This window comes from Ovis canadensis, chromosome 7 (assembly GCF_042477335.2).
Source record: "Ovis canadensis isolate MfBH-ARS-UI-01 breed Bighorn chromosome 7, ARS-UI_OviCan_v2, whole genome shotgun sequence".
Taxonomy (NCBI): domain Eukaryota; kingdom Metazoa; phylum Chordata; class Mammalia; order Artiodactyla; family Bovidae; genus Ovis; species Ovis canadensis.
The window spans coordinates 61,097,095-61,118,015 of record NC_091251.1 but is presented as its reverse complement, the minus strand read 5'-3'; the positions used below and the strand labels follow the sequence as shown (position 1 = coordinate 61,118,015).

At 40.8% G+C, this 20,921-nt stretch overlaps 1 protein-coding gene across 1 annotated transcript in view; it reads left to right on the top strand.

Annotated features, from left to right (window-relative positions):
* Positions 1 to 13,743: 13,743 nt before the first annotated feature.
* GCNT3 (glucosaminyl (N-acetyl) transferase 3, mucin type) overlaps positions 13,744 to 20,921 on the top strand; it is a 70,935-nt gene continuing 63,757 nt past the window's right edge. Inside the window, exon 1 of the mRNA XM_069596339.1 lies at positions 13,744 to 13,804. The gene's annotated coding sequence lies outside the window, so the exon portion shown is untranslated. The remainder of the gene's footprint in view (positions 13,805 to 20,921) is intronic.

The following is a 20,921-nucleotide window of genomic DNA, read 5'->3' as shown; positions in this document are numbered from 1 at the left end:
TAGTTTCACTTAGCATAAATGCCCTCATCCCTGTTGTCATAAATGCAAGATTTTATTTTTATGGCTTAATATTCCATTATGTGTGAAATAATGCACATAAAGAATCTGCCTACAATGCAGGAGACCAGGGGTTCAATCCCTGGGTCAGGAAGATCCCCTGGAGAAGGGAATGGCTATATTGCACATTATTTTTATCTATCTATCCAACAGGGGACATTTAGATTGTTTGCATGTCTTGGCTATTGTAAATAATACTGCAATAACATGGGATTACAGTTATTCTTTTAGTTTCCTTTGGATGAATTCCCAAAAGTGGAATTGCTGGATCATATGGTAGTTCTATTTTTAAAAAATTTTTAAAGAAACTTCCATACTGTTTTCCATAGTGACTACACCAATTTATCTTTCCACCAACAAATGAACAAGGGTTCTCTTTTCTCCACATCCTGGCCAATATTTGTTATTTGTAGACTTTTTGATAATAGTCATTCTCACAGGATAACAGTCATTCTCTGACTCAGCTCCTGTGAGTTCTTCACACAGAACCTGATACCTCGCTGTTGTTTTGATTTGTATTTCTCTAACAATTAGCAATGTTGAGCATCTTTTTGTGTACTTGTTAGCCATCTTTATTTCTTCTTCATGAAAATGTTTTTTCAGATTGGCTTGCTTTTAATCAGACTTTTTTTTTGCTATTGAGTTGCATGATTTATATTTATATTATTGAATATTTGTATTCTATATAATCACATATAATATATAATTATATATAATCATATAATATACAATTATATAATATATGTGATTATATATTAATATAGTATATAATAATATATATTATATATTGCATACTATATTATATATTATAATAATGTATATATGTTACATATAATTATATATGATATCATATATATAATACAATATATGTTGTATTATATATAATATATATAATGGATATTAACCTTTATCAGATACATGATTTGCAATTATTTTCTCCTATTCTGAGTTGCTTTTTCATTTTCATGATGGTTTCCCTTGATGTGCAGAAACTTTTTAGTTTGATGTAGTCCTGCTTTTAAATTTTTGCTCTGGTTGCCTTTGCTTTTGGTGTAAATCTAGAAAACGATTGCCAAGATCAATGTCAAGGACCTTACCCCCTGTTTTCTTCTAGAAGTTTTATGATTTCAGGGCCTTATGGTCACGTCTTTAATCCATTATGAGTTGATTTTTGTGTATGATGTGAAAGAATGTTTCACCAGCAGTAGGGAGGGAAAAAGGAAACTTTATTCATACACATACAAAGGGTGTGATATTGACCAAAGATGATGGCAAAATTTCTCTATGTGCTTGCGCTGGTTGAGGGTGGACTATGGTGTTGGAAATGAATTCCTGAATCCTGGTGTCCAGAATGAGCCCACCATAGGCCTGGAGGCTGTTAGGGAGGGAAGAACCCATCACCTTCCTGGCACTTGTACCTTGCCCAGGGACATCTGGGAAAGAAAATTTGCCTGATCCCAGTCCAGAGTCCCCAGTCTCAGTCGTGGCCCTGAGCAGAGAGATCACACCAGGAGGATCAGGACCAAGCTGTGCACCTGGGGGTCCAGCAGTGAGTCCCCATCAGCCCTGATCCTGATGCATCTTGCTCACTCGACTGCCATTTGTCATGTCTCCTTCAGTTTCTCTCACCAGTCTTACGGTGTTCAGCCTGTAAGTCTTTCACCTCCTTGGTTAAATTTATTCCTAGGTATTTTATTCCTTTTGATGCAATTGTAAATGGGAGTTTAAAAAAAAAATTCTCTTCCCGATAGTTCTTTACTAGTGTATAGAAGTGCCAGAAGTGCAATTGATTTTTGTATGTTGATTTTTTATCCTACAACTTTACTGAATATTTTTATTCTGACAGCTTTTTAATTTTTTAAAAAATTTTGGGCTGCTCTGGGTCTTCATTGCTGCTCAGGAGCTTTCTGTAGTAGTTGCAGGGAGTGGGAGCTATTCTCCAGTTGCGGTGTTCATGTTTCTCCTTGCAATGGCTTCTCTTGTTGCGGAACATGGGCTGTAGGGCCTGTGGGCTTCAGTAGTTGCGGATCATGGGCTCTAGAAAATAGGCTCAGCAGTTGTGGTGCATGGGCTTAGTTGCCCTGAAGCATATGGAATCTTCCTGGACCAGGGATTGAACCTGTGCCTCTGCATTGGCCGGTGGATTCTGAACCTTTGGAACACTAGAGGAGTCCTAACAGGTGTGTGTGTGTGTGTGTGTGTGTGGTGTGTGTGTGTGGTGTGTGTGTGTGTGTGTGTGGTGTGTGTGTGTGTGTGTGTGGCCTTTAGAGTTTTCTGCATATATTACAATGTCATCTGCAAATAGAGACAGTTTTATTTCTTTTTGATTTGGTTTTTCTTTCTTTTTCTTGCCTATTTGTTCTGGCTAGGACTACCAATACTATGACAAATAAGTTGTCTTATTCCTTATTTAAGAGGAGCTGTTTTCAGCTTTTCCCTGTTGAGTATGACGTTAGCCATTGGCTTGCCATGTATGACTTTTATTGTGTTGAAATACATTCCTTCTATACCCAATTTATTGAGAGTTTTTCTTTTATCATAAATGAATGCTGAATTTTGTCAAATGCCATTTCTGCATCTGTTAAGATGATCATGTGATGTTTACCCTTCATTTTATTAGTGTTGGGTATCACACTGATTTCTTTGTGGATACTGAACCATCCTGCATCCCTGGAATGTGTGGATACTGAACCATCCTGCATCCCTGGAATGAATCCCACTTGATTCCGGTGTATGCTCCTTTTAAAGTATTGCTAAATTTGGTTTGTTAATACTTGTTGATTATTTTGCATCTATGTTAATTAGGGATATTGGTTTGACCTGCAGTTTTCTTTCCTTATAGTGACCTTATCAGATTTTGATATCCTGGTAATGCTGGCCTCATAAAATGAGTTTGGGACTTTTCCTTCCTCATTTATTTTTGGAAGAGTTGAGAAGGGTTGGTGTTAATTCTCTGAAAGTTTGTAGAATCCATCAGTGAAGTCATGTAATTTCTGGACTTTTGTCTGTTGGGAGAGTTTTGGGTTACTGATTCACTCTTCTTACTGATAATGCATCTGTTCAGATTTTCAGTTTCTTCATGATTTAGCCTTGGTAGGTTGTATGTTTTAACTATTTGGGACATATCTAAAAATAATATTTCAAGGTTTTCTATGAATCAAATGAAATAATATATATGAATGCATTTTATAAATAGTTTAAGAAAGTATATAGATTTTATTATTATCATTAATTTTCTGAGGTTTGTTCATTGTCTTCTGATTATCTCTTCAAATCTGCTGTTATATAGGGATCAGGCCAGTATGAATGCTCGGAGTAATAGTTGGAGGTTTTTTCATATATATAAAATGTGTGAACTTCAAGAAAAAATGTATCCATTTGTTCTACATTGTCCAATCTTGTGTGTAATTGTTCATGGTAGTCTTTTATGGTCCCTTGACTTCTTTGGTATGTATTGTAATGTCTCCTCTTATAGTCATCTTCTTATTACTTTCAGCGCTGCTGGCAGAAGTATTTCTTCTTGACGGTAGAAATGAAAAAGTTAACAGAATGTCTAGAGAAAGAATCATGTGAAACTTTAACCTACTTGCATTGCTCTGGAAGTCACTCCTAAATTTGTTTGCCAGATTTTATGTTGTGGGGAAAGCAAGGGCAACAGAGCCAGAAATCCTAAGACTGATTACAGGCACCAACCTTGAAAGAGCATGTCTGAGCTGGATAAAACACATGTAAGCCAGCTGTCTCAAACTTTTCCGCCTGGTAGGGGTCACCTTCCCTTTTTACCCAAATAGCACAACTCTCCCGTCTATGATGGAGCTAGGATTTCCCCCTGTTTTCTCTCCCACAAGTGTTTCAGAGACCTCCCAGATGATATGAACTTGTCTCCCTCTCTGTCCTAAGGCTGTGCTTGCGTCAGTCATGGCAGTTGCTTCTGACACTCCCTGGAAGAATAGTCTAGCCATCACTAGATGGCCTTTCCAAGGTGTTGCCATCCCTGCCCTCAAGCAAGGACACAGGCTTTTTGCCTAGGAAAGTTAGTTATCTATTTTACACATGAGTGTATGTATGCCAATGACACTTTTTCAATGTGTCCTACTTGCTCCTTCCCCCACTGTGTCCATCAGACCTTACTCTACATCTCCACATCTGTGTCCCATTTCATCTTCGTAAATAAGTTCATCAGTACTGTTTTTCTAGATTCCATATATGTGCCTTATATGTTTTTTCTTTCTGACTTATTTGTTTTTCTCTTTTCTGACGTCACTGTATGTAACGGATTCTAGTCTCATCCACCTCACTACAGTTACAGCTGAGTAATATTCCATTGTATATATGTACCGCATCTTCTCTGTCCATTCACCTGTCAGTGAGCATCTAAGTTGCTCCCATGTCCTGGCTGTTGTAAATAGTACTGCAGTGAACATTGGAGCGCATGTGTCTTTATTTTTAATTGAAGGATAATTGCTTTACAATATTGGTTTCATTTCTGCCATACATCAGTATGTATTAACCATAGGTGTACATATGTCCCCTCTCTATTGAACCTCCCTGCCACCTCCCACCCTTTCTCACCCCTCTAGGTTTTTAGAGACCCCTGGTTTCAGCTCCCTGAGTCATATGGCAAATTTCCATTGGCTATCAAAGGAGAAGCCCCAGCAAGGTGGTGGTGGGGGGGGGGGAGGCTAAAGCATACTTAAAATCAAACCCCATCTCCAGCAGAGATACTTGGAGGACTCAAACAAAACCTTGTATACACTAGGAGACCTCACAGAGACTGAGCCAGCCCTACCTTTGAATGTTTGAGTGTCTCCTGCGGAGGTATGGGTCATCAGTGGCCTGCGCAGGGGCGGGGGCTCTGGGTGCTGTAGACCTGGGTATGGCATAAGCCCTCTTGGAGGAGGTCACCATTAACCCCACCATAGAGCCACCAGAACTTACACAGGACAGGGGAAACAGACTCTTGGAAGGCACAAACAAAACCTTGCGTGCACCAGGACCCAGGAGAAAGGAGCAGTGACACCACAAGAGGCTGACCCAGACTTGCCTGTGAGTGTCCAGGAGTCTCTGGTGGAGGTGTGGGTCAGTGGTGGCCTGCTGCAGGGTCTGGGGGCACTGAGAGAGGCAGCGCGTCCACAGGACCTTTTGAAGGAGGTTGCCATTATATGCATTAATGCCACCATAGTTTGGCCTTAGGTCAAAAAGGAAGGGAACATAGCACTGCCCATCAACAGAAAATTGGATTAAAGATTTACTGAGCATGGCCCATCAGAACAAGACCCAGTTTCCTCCACAGTCAGTCTCTCCCATAATCCTCTTATTCTTATCTGTCAGAGTGCAGACAGAATGAAAACTAACAATCACAGAAAACTAATCAAACTGATCACCTGGACCACAGCCTTGTCTAATCAATGGAACTATTAGCCAAGCCATGTAGGGCCACCCAAGATGGACAGGTCATGGTGGGGAGTCCTGACAGAATGTGGTCCACTGGAGAAAGGGAATGGCAAACTGCTTCAGCATTCTTGCCTTGAGAGCCCCATGAACAGTAGGAAAAGGCGAACAGATAGGACACTGAAAGAGGAACTCCCCAGGTTGGTAGTTGCCCAACGTGCTACTGGAGAACAGTGGAGAAATAACTCCAGAAATAATGAAGAGACAGAGCCAAAGCAAAAAACACCCAGTTGTGGATGTAACTGGTGATGGTAGTAAAGTCTGATGCTGTAAAGAAAAATATTGCATAGGAACCTGGAATGTTAGGTCCATGAATCAAGGTAAATTGGAAGTGGTCAAACAGGAGGTGGCAAGAATGAACACTGACATTTTAGAAATCAGTGAACTAAAATGGACTGGAATGGGTGAATTTAACTCATATGATCATCATCATATCTACTACTGTGGGCAAGAATCCCTTAGAAGAAATGGAGTAGCCTTCATAGTCAACAGAAGAGCCTGAAATGCAGTACTTGGATGCAATCTCAAAACAACAGAATGATCTTGGTTCATTTCCAAGGCAAACCATTCAATACCACAGTAATCCAAATCTATGCCCCAACCAGTAATGCTGAAGAAGCTGAAGTTGAACGGTTCTATGAAGACCTACAAGACCTTCTAGAACTAACACCCAAAAAAGATGTCCTTTTCATCATAGGGAGTTGGAATACAAAAGGAGGAAGTCAAAAGATACCTGGAGTAATAGACAAGTTTGGCCTTGGAGTACAAAATGAAGCAGGGCAAAGGCTAACAGAGTTTTGCCAAGAGAAGGCACTGGTCATAGCAAACACCCTCTTCCAACAACACAAGAGACAACTCTACACATGGACATCACCAGATGGTCAACACCGAAATCAGATTGATTATATTCTTTGCAGCCAAAGGTGGAGAAGTTCTATACAGTCAGCAAAAACAAGACAGGGAGCTGAATATGGCTCAGATCATGAACACCTTATTGCCAAATTCAGGCTTAAATTGAAGAAAGTAGAGAAAGCCACTAGGCCATTCAGGTATGACCTAAATCAAATCCTTTATGATTATATAGTGGAAGTGACAAACAGATTGAAGGGATTCGATCTGATAGACAGAGTGCCTGAAGAACTGTGGATGAAGGTTCGTGAAGGACCGTGATTGTTCAGGAGGCAGTGATCAAGACCATCCCCAAGAAAAAGAAATGCAAAAGGCAAAATGGTTGTCTGAGGAGGCCTTACAAATAGCTGAGAAAAGAAGAGAAGCGAAAGGCAAACGAGGAAAGGAAAGATATATGCATTTGAATGCAGACTTCCAAAGAATAGCAAGGAGAGATAAGAAAGCCTTCCTCAGTGATCAATGCAAAGAAACAGAGGAAAACAATAGAATAGGAAAGACTAGAGATCTCTTCAAGAAAATTAGAGATACCAAGGGAACATTTCATGCAAAGATGGGCACAATAAAGGACAGAAATCGTATGGACCTAAGAGAAGCAGAAGATATTAAAAGAGGTGGCAAGAATACATAGAAGAACTATACAAAACAGAGCTTCACGACCCAGATAATCACCATGGTGTGATCACTCACGTACAGCCAGACATCCTGGAATGCGAAGTCAAGTGGGCCTTAGGAAACATCACTATGAACAAAGCTAGTGGAGGTGATTGAATTCCAGCTGAGCTCTTTCAAATCCTAAAAGATGATGCTATGAAAGTGCTACACTCAATATGCCAGCAACTTTGGAAAACTGAGAAGTGGCCACAGGACTGGAAAAGGTCAGTTTTCAATCCAATCCCAAAGAAAGGCAATGCTAAAGAATGTTCAAACTACCACACAATTGCACTCATTTCACATGCTAGCAAAGTAATGCTCAAAATTCTCCAAGCCAGGCTTCAACAGTACATGTACCATGAACTTCCAGATGTTCAAGTTGGATTTAGAAAAGGCAGAGGAACCAGAGATCTAATTGCCAACATCCACTGGATCATAGAAGAAACAAAAGAATTCCAGAAAAACATCTATTTCTGCTTTATTGACTATCCCAAAGCCTTTGACTGTGTGGATCACAACTAACTGGAAAATTCTGAAAGAGATGGAAATACCATACCACCTTACCTGCCTCCTGATAAATCTGTATGCAGATCAAGAAGCAACTGTTAGAACTGGACATGGAACAACAGATTGGTTCCATATTGGGAAAGGAGTACGTTACTCTGCTTATTTAACTTCTATGCAGAGTACATCATGAGAAACACTGGGCTGGAAGAGGCACAAGCTGGAATCAAGATTGCTGGGAGAAATGTCAATAATCTAAGATATGCAGATGACACCACCCTTATGGCAGAAAGTGAAGAAGAACTAAAGAGCCCCTTGATGAAGTTGAAAGAGGAGAGTGGAAAAGCTGGCCTAAAACTCAGCATTCAGAAAATGAAGACCATGGCATCTGGTCCCATCACTTCATGGCAAATAGATGGGAAAACAATGGAAACAGTTGACAAACTTTATTTTTTTGGTCTCCAAACTCACTGAAGATGGTGACTGCAGCCATGAAATTAAACTACACTTGCTCCTTGAAAGCAAAGCTGTGACCAACCTAGATAGCATATTAAAAAGCAGAGACATTACTTTACCACCAAAGGTCCATGTAGTCAAAACTACGGTTTTTCCAGTAATTATTTATGGATGTGAGAGGTGGACTATAAAGAAAGCTGAGCACTGAAGAATTGATGCTTTTGAACTGTGGTGTTGGAGAAGACTCTTGAGAGTCCCTTGGACTTCAAGGAGATCCAACCAGTCCATCCTGAAGGAATTCAGTCCTAAATAGTCATTGGAAGGACTGATGCTGAAGCTGAAACTCCAATACTTTGGTCATCTGATGTGAAAAACTAACTCAGTGGAAAAGACCCTGATGGTGGGAACGATTGAAGGTGGGAGGAGAAGGGGACGACAAAAGATGAGATGGTTGGATGGCATCACCAACTCAATGGACATGAGTTTAAATAAGCTCCAGGAGTTGGTGATGGACAAGGAAGCCTGGCGTGCTGCAGTGCACAGGGTTGCAAAGAGTTGGACACGACTGAGTGAATGAACTGAACTGATCCATTTCATGTATGGTAGTGTGTATGCTTCCAAGCTACTCTCCTTTCACCTCACCCTCTCCTTCCTCCCCCAACCTGTGTCCATAAGTCTGTTCTCTATGTCTGCGTCTCTACTGCTGTCCTGCAAATAGGTTCATGAGTACCATCCTTCTAGATTCCATATATATACGTTAACTATGGTATTTGTTTTTATCTTTCTGACTCTCTTCACTCTGTATGTTAGGCTCTAGGTTCATCTACCTCATTAGAACTGACTCAAATGCATTCCTTTTTATGGCTGAGTAGTATTCCATTGGGTATACATACCATAGCTTCTTTATTCATTCATCTGTTGATGCATATCTAGGTTGCTTCCAAATTCTAGCTATTGGAAATAGTGCTTCAGTGAACACTGGGGTACATGTGTCTTTTAAAATTAGTTTTCACAGGGTATAAGCCTAGATGTGGTACTGCTGGGTTTTATGGTAGTTTTATTCTAGTTTTTTAAGGAGTCTCCATACTGTCTTCCATAATGGCTGTATCAATATACATTCCCACCAGCAGTGCAAGAGGGTTCCCTTTCTCCACACCCTCTCCAGCACTTGTTTGTAGATTTTCTGATGATGCCCATTCTGACCAGTGTGAGGTGATATTATCTCATTGTAGCTTTGATTTGCATTTCTCTCATAATAAGTGATGTGGAAAATTTTTTTCATGTGCTTGTTAGCCATGAGTCTTCTTTGGAGAAATGTCTAAGTCTTTCCCCCACTTTTTGATTAGGTTTTTGTTTTTTTTCTGGTACTGAGTTGCATGAGTTGTTTGTATATTTTGGAAATTAATCCTTTGTCAGTTGTTTTATTTGCTATTATTTTCTCCCATTCTGAGGGCTGTCTTTTCGCCTTGTTTATAGTTTCCCTCATTGTACAACATCTTTTAGGTTTAATCAGGTCCCACTTATTTTCATTTTTATCTCCATTACTCTAGGAGGTGGGTCATAGAGGATCTTGCTATGGTTTATGTCATACAGGGTTCTGCCTATGTTTTCTTCTAAGAGTTTTATAGTTTCTGGTTTTATATTCAGATCTTGAGTCCATTCTGAGTATACAGTGGGGGAAAAGATAGTCTCTTCAATAAGTGGTGCTGGGAGAACTGGAAAACTACATGCAAAAGAATGAAATCAGAACACTTCCTAAAACCATATGCATGCGTCTTTTTGAATTGCAGTTTTCTCAGGGTATATGCCCAGTAGTAGGATTCCTGGATCATACGGTAATTTTCACTCTCTCTAATCTTATGGTTGGTGTTCCTGACCAGCAGCCCCCAACCTTTCAAAAGTCACTTCATTAACACAACGAAAGACACTTTTGCTGCTCTAAAAACAGAAAATTCTAAGAGTTTTAGGAGTCCAGTGCCAGAAAAGGGGTTGAAGACCAAATATATATTTCTTACTATAAATCACAGTACTACACCCAGGAAGGAAGAAATCCTCCCCTTCCATCCTCAGCATCCCTTTGGATATGTAGCTCTACCCTCAGGGATGACACCCCTTCAGATTCAAGCCTCCTATTCTTGGGCAGGGTCTGTCTATTTACTTTGCAACTCCAGAATAGCCCTGAAGTATTCCAAAATAAAAGATTATCTTTAGCACCAAAGCTGAATACTGCCTTTCCTTTAAACGTCAAACCCCTGGCAGTGTAGACATAGTGGTCTCTGCGGCTTCTAGCTATTAAAGTACCGGAATTGTTGGGTGCATCAGTCACTGTGTTGGGAGCCTTGGGAGACTGATTCCTCTGGAGGAGGGTGCAAGTGGTCGCTGTAAGCTCACGTGCGGAAGGCTGAGGAGATTTGCTGACAGGAACTCACCTCGAGGAAAGAGAAGTTCAATTGCGGGGGTGTGGCTGGGCGTGGGATTGGGTGAAGAGGCGTGGGAGTTGAGAGCACAGCTCTGCAACATTGTGCCTGGGTCCAGTGGAGAGGGTGATGCAGGGAACAGCAACTATTTATAGCAATGGTAATAACCAAACCAGAAAAGCTGATTTTTTTGGTTAGAGACACAATGCTGAAGAGGCTGAGCTAGCATTAAGCTCAGTTTAACACTTGGGGCACGCTGGTGAAGGGAGCAATTAATTCTTTGGGAAATATCTTTAAGATAGTCTCAAAGTATCAGCAGGCTCAGCTATGTGGGCCTGTGATCTGTGCCATCTCCCAGGACCCTGCACTCACAAGGGCCCTGTGCTTGATTTAACACTGCCACTGTCTTGATGTTCTTAATTTTTTTTTGGCATGGGACTCTATATTATCATTTTGCTCCAGGCCTTGCAATTACGTCGCCAGTCCTGGGTGTCAATAAGAGAAGAGGGACGGTGCCGGCACGGTTGTACTCCCTTTCCCAGCAGTAGCTAAAATGTGCTGTCTTGGTGAAACATTGGAGGTGGGGTCTCCTAGCAATGTTGGCTCAGCTTGTTCTCAGCTCAGCACCAGCAAGGCATCTGTGTCCTTGAAGGCAGTGGGTGACAGGGACTTGGCTTGGGCAACAGTGCCGTTAACAGGTGACACGAGCTACAGCAGAAGCTGTAAGGTTCTTGCAGGTAGCTCTTCAGTCTAGAGATGGTTCAAAAGAGTAGTTCTCAAGAAAGGAGAATTTGGCATCCCTGTGAGCACAGGACATACCCCCAGGGATGACTTTAAAGGGCAAAGCGTGGTGGTCTTGGTCCCCAAAGCCTGTGGGGACTGGAGCCAGAGACAGACTTCTAAAAATTTCATTTTTACCCCAAGACTGGTGCAGCCTGGGGAAACAGGCGTGACACATGAAAACTGTAGATTCCAATACAGATCTGTTCACTAATTTCTGCAGCTGATCCTTTGTCGTCGCCAAGTTGGTCCGACTCTGCGACCCCATGGACACAAGGCTTCCCTGTCCTTCACTCTCTCCCAGTGTTTGCTCAAATACATGTCCATTGAGTCAGTGATGCTGATCCTTACCAGACCCTAGAAAAGGGGGATCCTCTAACCCATTGCTATATTTGTAGTGGGGATAAACATAGTTCGCTGGTGGCTCAGACAGTAAAGAATCTGCCTGCAACACGGGAGATGTGGGTTTGCTCCCTGGCTTGGGAAGATCCTCTGGAGAAGGGAATGGCTACCCAGTCCAGTATTCTTGCCTGGAGAATTCCAAGGACAGAGGGGTCAGGAGGGCTGCAATCTGTGGGGTTGCAAAGAGTTGGACACAACTGAGCAACTAACACTTTCAAACATAGTTCTAGACTCTAGGCCAATATGAATGAGTAATGACAGTAATACCAGTTTTTGCTCATGTCTGTTTTGTTTCAAGGCGTTTTCATAAACTTTGACATAAATGAGCAAGAGAACCAACCTGTGAGGCAGGTCAGGTAGGAACTATGCCCAGTGAGGCTAAAAACATCAGCTGACGTGCACACTGGGACCCTGCAGGTGGAATGTGGGTGAGTGTGTTCTTGCCTCTCCAGACTGGCTAGGGGAGTGCTTTCTTTATTTTGGCAACTTGGAACCCGGAATAGAAACTGGGGCACAAAGAATACATTGAATAAATCCTTGCCAGCTCCACTGAACTTGAAGTGAAATGAGAATGTGTGGAATCCAGTCCCTAATTTTCTGGTGGAGATTTGATGACCCAAAGAACTGTAGTGCTCTGTGCTTGGGGAGTGAGGTCTTAAGAAAAACTGTGGCAGCAGAAACTAACACAGTGTTGTAAAGCAATCAGACTCCAATTAAAAAAAATGAAAAAATGAATTTAAAACAAAACTCAAAAAACAACAAAGAATAGAAAAACCATGTAAAACTGAGAAATGAGGCAAAGAATGCTGTACACCTTTTCAAAATCATCCTAGTCACTTGATGCATCGTCTAACACACCTGCTAAATCATCTGATACTGAGAGATAAGATTTTAGGCTGCTGTTTTCTCCTGATTAGGGCCCAGAGTCCATAAAATTAATGTTAAGTTGTAGATTTTTGTCTTGAATAGATGAAAATGATTTTGTCTTTTAGAAAAGATAACCTGAAAGCTTACAGTTGATTTATCTCATACAACATTGACCAGAAGGTTTATTTTGGCATTCTTTTTTTGCTTTAATTATGTATTTACCCATCCTATCCTCCTTGGAATTAGCTCTAATATTCTACTGATTCTCTTATTAATGAGTTAAGTATGTCTTTGTGTTAAACTTCTTGAAATTTATACTTTGATAGTTCAAACTTGTATTACTAAAATTTTGCTTGGACTGAATTATATTTTAGATTTTTAAAAAATGCGACTATGTTAAAAATCAGATTTGTCCATTGCTATTCTGTTCTTTGGTACATGTAATTATAAATCTCCAAGAAATAGTTTTTGACAGCTGTAATCACATCAGCATTGCATCAATACATTGGATGTTATCTTTCACAGTACCATGTATTCCTAAAAACCTTCATTATGAAGAATTTTGAGCATGCATAAAAATGGACAGAATAGTAAAACAAGCCTCAATGAAACCATCATATAACTTCAGTATTTCTTAACCTATTAGCCAATCTTGACCTTTTTATCCCTCCATTTACTGTTAATTTGAAGCATTCCAAGATCTATCATCTTATCTGTAAATATATTCTTAAATTACTATATAAAAGTAGTTATCAATATATCCAGTCTAAAATGCTTATGAACTCAGTTTTGTCAGATGAAGCAAAATGTCTCTCTTGGGAATTCCCTGGCAGTACAGTGGCTGGGGCTTGGCACCGTCACTGTGGAGATTCTGTGTTTGTTCCCTGGCTGGAAGACTAACATCCTCAAAGCCACATGACTCAGCCAATTTAAGAAAAAAAACAAAAAAAACCTGTCTTTTTTTCAGTTGATATAACATGAACATGTTTCTCTCACTGTCATTGGAAAACATTGCCTAGAAAAGAGTCACTAATAAATCCATCTGATTTTAAAACTATACATATTATATATGTACATAACACGATCAAACATGGTCATGTTGATTTAAATATTTTTGTTTATTTTAAATTTTTAGGTAATAAAGACTAAGGGTAATAGTAGGGAAAAAAAGATGAAAGAAAAAGAGGAACTGATCTGTAGTTTCTTAACTTACAACATAGACTAGGTAGCACAAGGGAACTATTCTGGTAGTATAGTTGATCTTTGAACAACACGGGTTTGAACTGCGTGGGTCCACTTATATTTTTTCAGTAAGTACATTGGAAATTTGTTTGGAGATGAACAACAATTTGAAAAAGTGAGTAGATGAATAGTGCAGCTTTCTCCTTCCCTTAGCGAAAAAATAGCATATCAGTCTATCATCACAGTGGCTTAAAAAAAAAGTAACACAGTTTTGAATACTATTTGATGAATATAACTGTAATACAGCATACCATAAACATTTTATAACGATTCATCCATTAGGGTATCGGCTAGTCTCCTGTGAAGCAGTTGTATTGATTATACTAGGCTACCATACAGCAATTGTATTGCTGCTTTTCAATGCATGAGTCATTATACCTGTAAATAAATATGAATTTCTTTTCCACATTATCTTTCCACTTTTGATGTCTCATGTTGGTAATACATATAATATGTACAGTATTTTGTCTCCTATGAGGCAATATTGATATAGGTACTAACAGATAATTCATCTCATAAACAGATAATACAAACTTATAGTATCAATAAATACAATGCCATAAATTATTTTCCTTATGATTTTATTAACACTTTCTTTTCACTAGCTTACTTTACTGTAAGAACATAGTATATCATGCATGTAACATACAAAATATATATTAATTGACTGTGTTATCAGTAAAGCTTCTGGTTAACAGTAGGCTATTACTAGTTAACTTTGGAGGGAGTCAAATTTTCATCCCTGATGGCAGTCAGCATGCCTAACCCGACGCCGTTCAAAGGTCAGCAGTGTAAGAGTAGCAGAGGAGCTTAAGGGAGATACGGAGCATGATTGCATGGGATCAAGTCCTGGTCCTCCCAGGAAGCAGCTGTGTAACCCTCAACAGCTTAACCTGTCTGTGTCCTCATCCACAAAACAGGGGAAATCGCAGTACCAACTTTGTTCGGAGGTTGTTAGGTTGTTATAAGTATTAAGTGATATTTCTAAACCCCAAAGAACCTGATGCATGGCAAGGACCAAGAAGATATTAATAACAAGAGCGAATGATGCTCATTTTTTCAGATTGTCTTCCAAATCTCACCCAGACTTGTAATTTACATTCTCAAGATTATAGTGGGCATACAGTTTTGTAATCTGTTTTCATTTCCTGTCTGTAATTTGTCTTTTTTCAAAATACTATTATATGTACCATCCTATGTGTTGAGCTAGCTTTCACAATAATAATGCTGTTTAATATTTCATAGTGATGTGGCCTGCTTTGTTAACCTCTTACTCTAGCACACATGTCCACTCAGTTTCTAAGTTGTGCTTGACTCTTTGTGGCCCCATGGAATGTAGCCCGCCAGGCTCCTCTGTCTATGATATTTCCCAGGCAAGAATATTGGAGTGGGTTGCCAATTTCTTCTCTAGAGGATCTTTCCAGCCCAAGGATTGAACCAGCATCTCCTGCATTGGCAGGCAGATTATTTAGATTATTTCTCTTGCTGTTCAGTCACTAAGTCGTGTCTGACTCTGCGACCACATAGACTGCAGCACACCAGATCTCCCCGTCCTTCACTATCTCCCAGAGTTTACTCAAACTTATGTCCATTGAGTCAGTGATGCCATCCAACCATTTCACCCTCTGTCGTCCCCTTCTCCGCCTGCCTTCAATTTTTCCCAGCATCAGGGTCTTTTCAAATGAGTCAGCTCTTCACATCAGGTGGCCAAAGTATTGGAGCTTCAGCATCAGTCTTTCCAGTGATTATTCAGGACTGGTTTCCTTTAGGATTGACTGGTTTGATCTCCTTGCAGTCCAAGGGACTCTCAAGAGTCTTCTCCAACAGCACAGTTCAAAAGCATCAATTTTTGGGTGATCGGCCTTCTTTATGGTCCAACTCTTCGCCCATACATGACTACAGGAAAAACAGCCTTGTCTATATGAACCTTTGTCAGCAAAGTAATGCTTCTTTCTGCTTTTTAATATGCTGTCTAGGTTTGTCATAGCTTTTCTTCTAAAGAGCAGGCGTCTTAATTTCATGGCTACAGTCTCTGTCTGCAGGGATTTTGAAGCCCAAGAAAATAAAGTCTGTCAATGTTTCCATTATTTCCCCATCTATTTGTTATGAAGTGATGGGATCAGATGCCATGATCTTAGTTTTCTGAATGTTGGGTTTTAAGCCAACATTTTCACTCTCCTCTTTCAACTTCATCAAGAGACTCATTAAGGTTCCCCTTCACTTTCTGCCATAAGGTGGTGTCATCTGCATATCTGAAGTTATTGATATTTCTCCAGGCAATCTTGTGCTTCATCCAGCCTGGCATTCCTCATGATGTACTCTGTGTATACGTTAAATAAGCAGGGTGACAATACGTACTTCTTGACATGCTCCTTTCCCAATTTGGAACCAGTCTGTTGTCCCACAGTTTGTTGTGATCCACATAGTCAAAGGTTTTGGCTTAGTCAATAAAGCAGAAGTAGATGTTTTTCTGGAATTCTCTTGCTTTTTTGATGATCCAATAGATGTTGGCAATTTGATTTCTGGTTTCTCTCCCTTTTCTAAATCCAGCTTGAACATCTGAAAGTTCACAGTTCATGTACTGTTGAAGCCTGGCTTGAAGAATTTTGAGCATTGCTTTGCTAGCATGTGAGATGACTGTAATTGTACGGTAGTTTGAGCATTCTTTGGCATTGCCTTTCTTTGGGATTGGAATGAAAACTGACCTTTTCCAGTTCTATGGCCACCACTGAGTTTTCCAAATTTGCTGGCATATTGAGTGCAGCACTTTCATAGCATCATCTTTTAGGATTTGAAATAGCTCAATTGGAATTCCATCACCTCCACTAGCTTTGTTCATAGTGATGCTTCCTAAGGCCCACTTGACTTCACATTCCAGGATGTCTGGCTATACGTGAGTGATCACACCATGGTGATTATCTGGGTCATGAAGCTCTATTTTGTACAGTTCTTCCGTGTATTCTTGCCACCTCTTTTAATATCTTCTGCTTCTCTTAGGTCCATACGATTTCTGTCCTTTATTGTGTCCATCTTTGCATGAAATGTTCCCTTGGTATCTCTAATTTTCTTGAAGAGATCTCTAGTCTTTCCTATTCTATTGTTTTCCTCTGTTTCTTTGCATTGATCACTGAGGAAGGCTTTCTTATCTCTCCTTGCTATTCTTTGGAAGTCTGCATTCAAATGCATATATCTTTCCTTTCCTCGTTTGCCTTTCGCTTCTCTTCTTTTCTCAGCTATTTGTAAGGCCTCCTCAGACAACCATTTTGCCTTTTGCATTTCTTTTTCTTGGGGATGGTCTTGATCACTGCCTCCTGAACAATGTCAGGAACCTTCATCCATAGTTCTTCAGGCACTGTTTATCAGATCTAATCCCTTCAATCTGTCACTTCCACTGTAAGGGATTGATTTAGGTCATACCTGAATGGCCTAGTGGTTTTCCCTACTTTCTTCAATTTAAGTCTGAATTTGCCAATAAGGAGTTCACGATCTGAGCCACAGTCAGCTCGCAGTCTTGTTTTTGCTGACCGTATAGAGCTTCTCCATCTTTGGCTGCAGAGAATATAATCAGTCTGATTTCAGTATTGACTATCTGGTGATGTCCATGTGTAGAGTTGTCTCTTGTGTTGTTGGAAGAGGATGTTTGCTATGACCAGTGCCTTCTCTTGGCAAAACTCTGTTAGCCTTTGCCCTGCTTCATTTTGTACTCCAAGGCCAAACTTGTCTGTTACTCCAGATATCTCTTGACTTCCTACTTTTGTATTCCAATTCCCTATGATGAAAAGGACATCTTTTTTGGGTGTTAGTTCTAGAAGGTCTTGTAGGTCTTCATAGAACCATTCAACTTCAGCTTCTTCAGCATCAGTGGTTGTGACATAGACTTGAATTACTGTAGTATTGAATGGTTTGCCTTGGAAAAGAACTGAGCTCATTCTGTCGTTTTTGAGTTTGCACCCAAGTACTGCACTTTGGACTCTTCTGTTGACTATGATGGCTACTCCATTTCTTCTAAGGGATTCTTGCCCACAGTAGTAGATATAATGGCCATCCAAATTAAATTCACCCATTCTTGTCCATTTTAGTTCACTGATTCCTAAAATGTTGATCTTCACTCTTGCCATCTCTTGTTTGAGCACTTCCAATTTACCTTGACTCATGGACCTAACATTCCAGGTTCCTATGTACTGTCGTTCTTTATAGCATCGGACTTTACTACCATCACCAGTCATATCTACAACTGGGTGTTGTTTCCGCTTTGGTTCAGCCTCTTCATTCCTTTGTAGCTATTTCTCTGCTCTTCTCCAGTAGCATATTAGGCACCTACTGAAATGGGGAGTTCATCTTTCAGTGTCATATCTTTTTGCTTTTCCATAATGTTCCCGGGGTTCTCAAGGCAAGAATGATGAAGTGGTTTGCTATTACCTTCTCCAGTGGACCATGTTTGTCAGAACTTTCCACCATGACCTGTCTATCTTGGTGGCCCCACATGGCTTGGCTCATAGTTTCATTGAGTTAGACAAGGCTGTGACCCATGTGACCAGTTGGTTAGTTTTCTGTGGTTTTAATTTTCATTCTGTTTGCCCTCTGATGGATGAGGATGAGACACTTGTGGAAACCTCCTGATGGCAGGGACTGGCCGTGGAAAAACTGGGTCTTGCTCTGGTGGGCAAGACCATGCTCAGTAAATCTTTAATCCAATTTTGTGCTGATGAATGAAGCTGTGTTCCCTGTCTGGGTTTCCAGCTGCCACACAGAATGATAGGAACCTGGAGAGCAGCCAAAACACTGAACATCAAAAGGATTGTTCTGGCTGCCAAACCTGCCATCCAGGAGGAGTGGGTAAATTACTTCAGGAACAATTTCACTGTTTCTTGGAGCAGTGGGGTGACAGGAGAGAGAGAGGGATTGTGCGACCCATGAATAATCCAGAACTGAAACAGGGAGGCATATAGCCCTCTCCTCTGACAGCTGACCCAGGGAGGCTGAGCTCCAGTGGCTTTACCTGAGGCTGGCCAGGACCTCTGTCCTACGGTGTCTAGGAAACTGCCTTTGGCATAAATTCTAGAAACGGCAAATTTCTGCTGAAATCTCTGGGCATCCCTGGTGGCTTACTGGTAAAGAATCTGCCTGCAATGCAGGAGGCCCAGGTTCAATAGCTGGGGAAGATCCCCTGGAGGAGGGAATGGCAACCCAATCCAGTATTCTTGCCTGAAGAATCCCATGGACAGATGAGCCTGTTAGGCTATGGGGTCACAAAAGAGTCAGGCAAGACTTAGCGACTAAACAGCAACTGCTCTGAAACCTTTGGTTCCAGTCCTTTAGGCGCTGGCCTTGCCACACCCTTTCCATGATCTGCTAAGAGGAAAGAGAGGTTAGTGAATCCTGAGGATTTACAGCGCAGACAAAAGAAGCTCTCACTGAGTACCATATTTTTTTTTTTAAGTAGTGAAGTTATTTGTAAAAATACATGCATAATTCACATAACTCTGTAAGGGATTTGCTTTTCTCTTTCTGTAGAAAATAAGCTTCATACCATCAAATCAGACTATTGTGAGACTTAACCTTTTCTCTGGCTTGCTACTCCACACAAAAAGGAGCCTGAGGGTAGGGAGGAGGGAGTTGGAAGGTCCTGGGTAATTTCCCCACTTCTGCTTCTCTTCCTTCTCCTCCTTTCTCTCCTCTTGCTAGAATACTTACTGTGTTTTAAAAACTTTTTAGATTGTAATAAAAATATATTCAAACTGCTTTTATTTTTTTAATTAAATAAATACATTCAGGCTAACAGAAAAGTTAACAAAATAGTACCCAAAAGTCCCATGTATGTTTCATTTCCCTAAATGTTAACATTTCACTACTTTTGCTTTGTTGTTTTTTCTCCCTCTCTTAACCTAACTCCTGGGACACACAAAAGCACTTATTCTTTTTTTCTGGGCATCATTTGAGAAGAGGTTACTTACTCATGAGGCTTTCCTGGTGGCTCTGCAGTAAAGAATCTGCCTGGAAATGCAGGAGACATGGGTTTGTTCCCTGAGTTGGGAAGATCCCCTGGAGAAGGTAATGGCAACCCACTCCAGTATTTCTACCTGGAGAATTCCATGGATAGAGGAGCCTGGCGGGCTACAGACCACGGGGTCGCAAAGAGTTGGATACTACCATACAACAACAATAATTTATACCCCCTGATAATCAAGGCTGTATATTGTCACACTGCTGATTTAACTTATATGCAGAGTACATCATGAGAAACGCTGGGCTGGAGGAAGCACAAGCTGGAATCAAGATTGCTGGGAGAAATATCAATCACCTCAGATATGCAGATAACACCACCCTTAAGCAGAAAGTGAAGAACTAAAGAGCCTCTTGATGAAAGTGAAAGAGGAGAGTGAAGTTATCTTAAAACAACATTCAGAAAACTAAGATCATGGCGTCCAGTCACATCCCTTCATAGATGGGGAAACAATGGAAATGGTGACAGACTTTATTTTTGGGGGGCTCCAAAATCACGGCAGATGGTGATTGTAGCCATGAAATAAAAAGACGCTTACTCCTTGGAAGGAAAGTTATGACCAACCTAGCTGCTGCTGCTGCTGCTGCTGCGTCGCTTCAGTTATGTCCGACCCCATAGACGGCAGCCCACCTGGCTCCCCTGTCCCTGGGATTCTCCAGGCAAGAACACTGGAGTGGGTTGCCATTTCCTTCTCCAATTCATGAAAGTGAAAAGTGAAAGTGAAGTTGCTCAGTCGTGTCTGACTCTTAGCGACCCCTTGGACTGCAGCCTACCAGGCTCCTCCGTCCATGGGATTTTCCAGGCAAGAGTACCGGAGTGGGTTGCCATTGCCTTCTCTGAACCTAGACAGCATATTAAAAAGCAGAGATGTTACTTTGCCAATAAAGCTCTGTCTAGTCAAGGCTATGGTTTTTCCAGTAGTCATGTATGGATGTGAGAGTTGGACTACAAAGAAAGCTGAGCACTGAAGAATTGATGCTTTGGAACTGTGGTGTTGGAGAAGACTCTTGAGAGTCCCTTGGACTGCAAGGAGATCCAACCAGTCCATCCTGAAGGAATTCAGTCCTGAGAGTTCATTGGAAGGACTGATGTTGAAGCTGAAACTCCAATACTTTGGCCACCTGATGCAAAGAGCTGACTCATTTGAAAAGACCCTGATGCTGGGAAAGATTGAAGGCAGG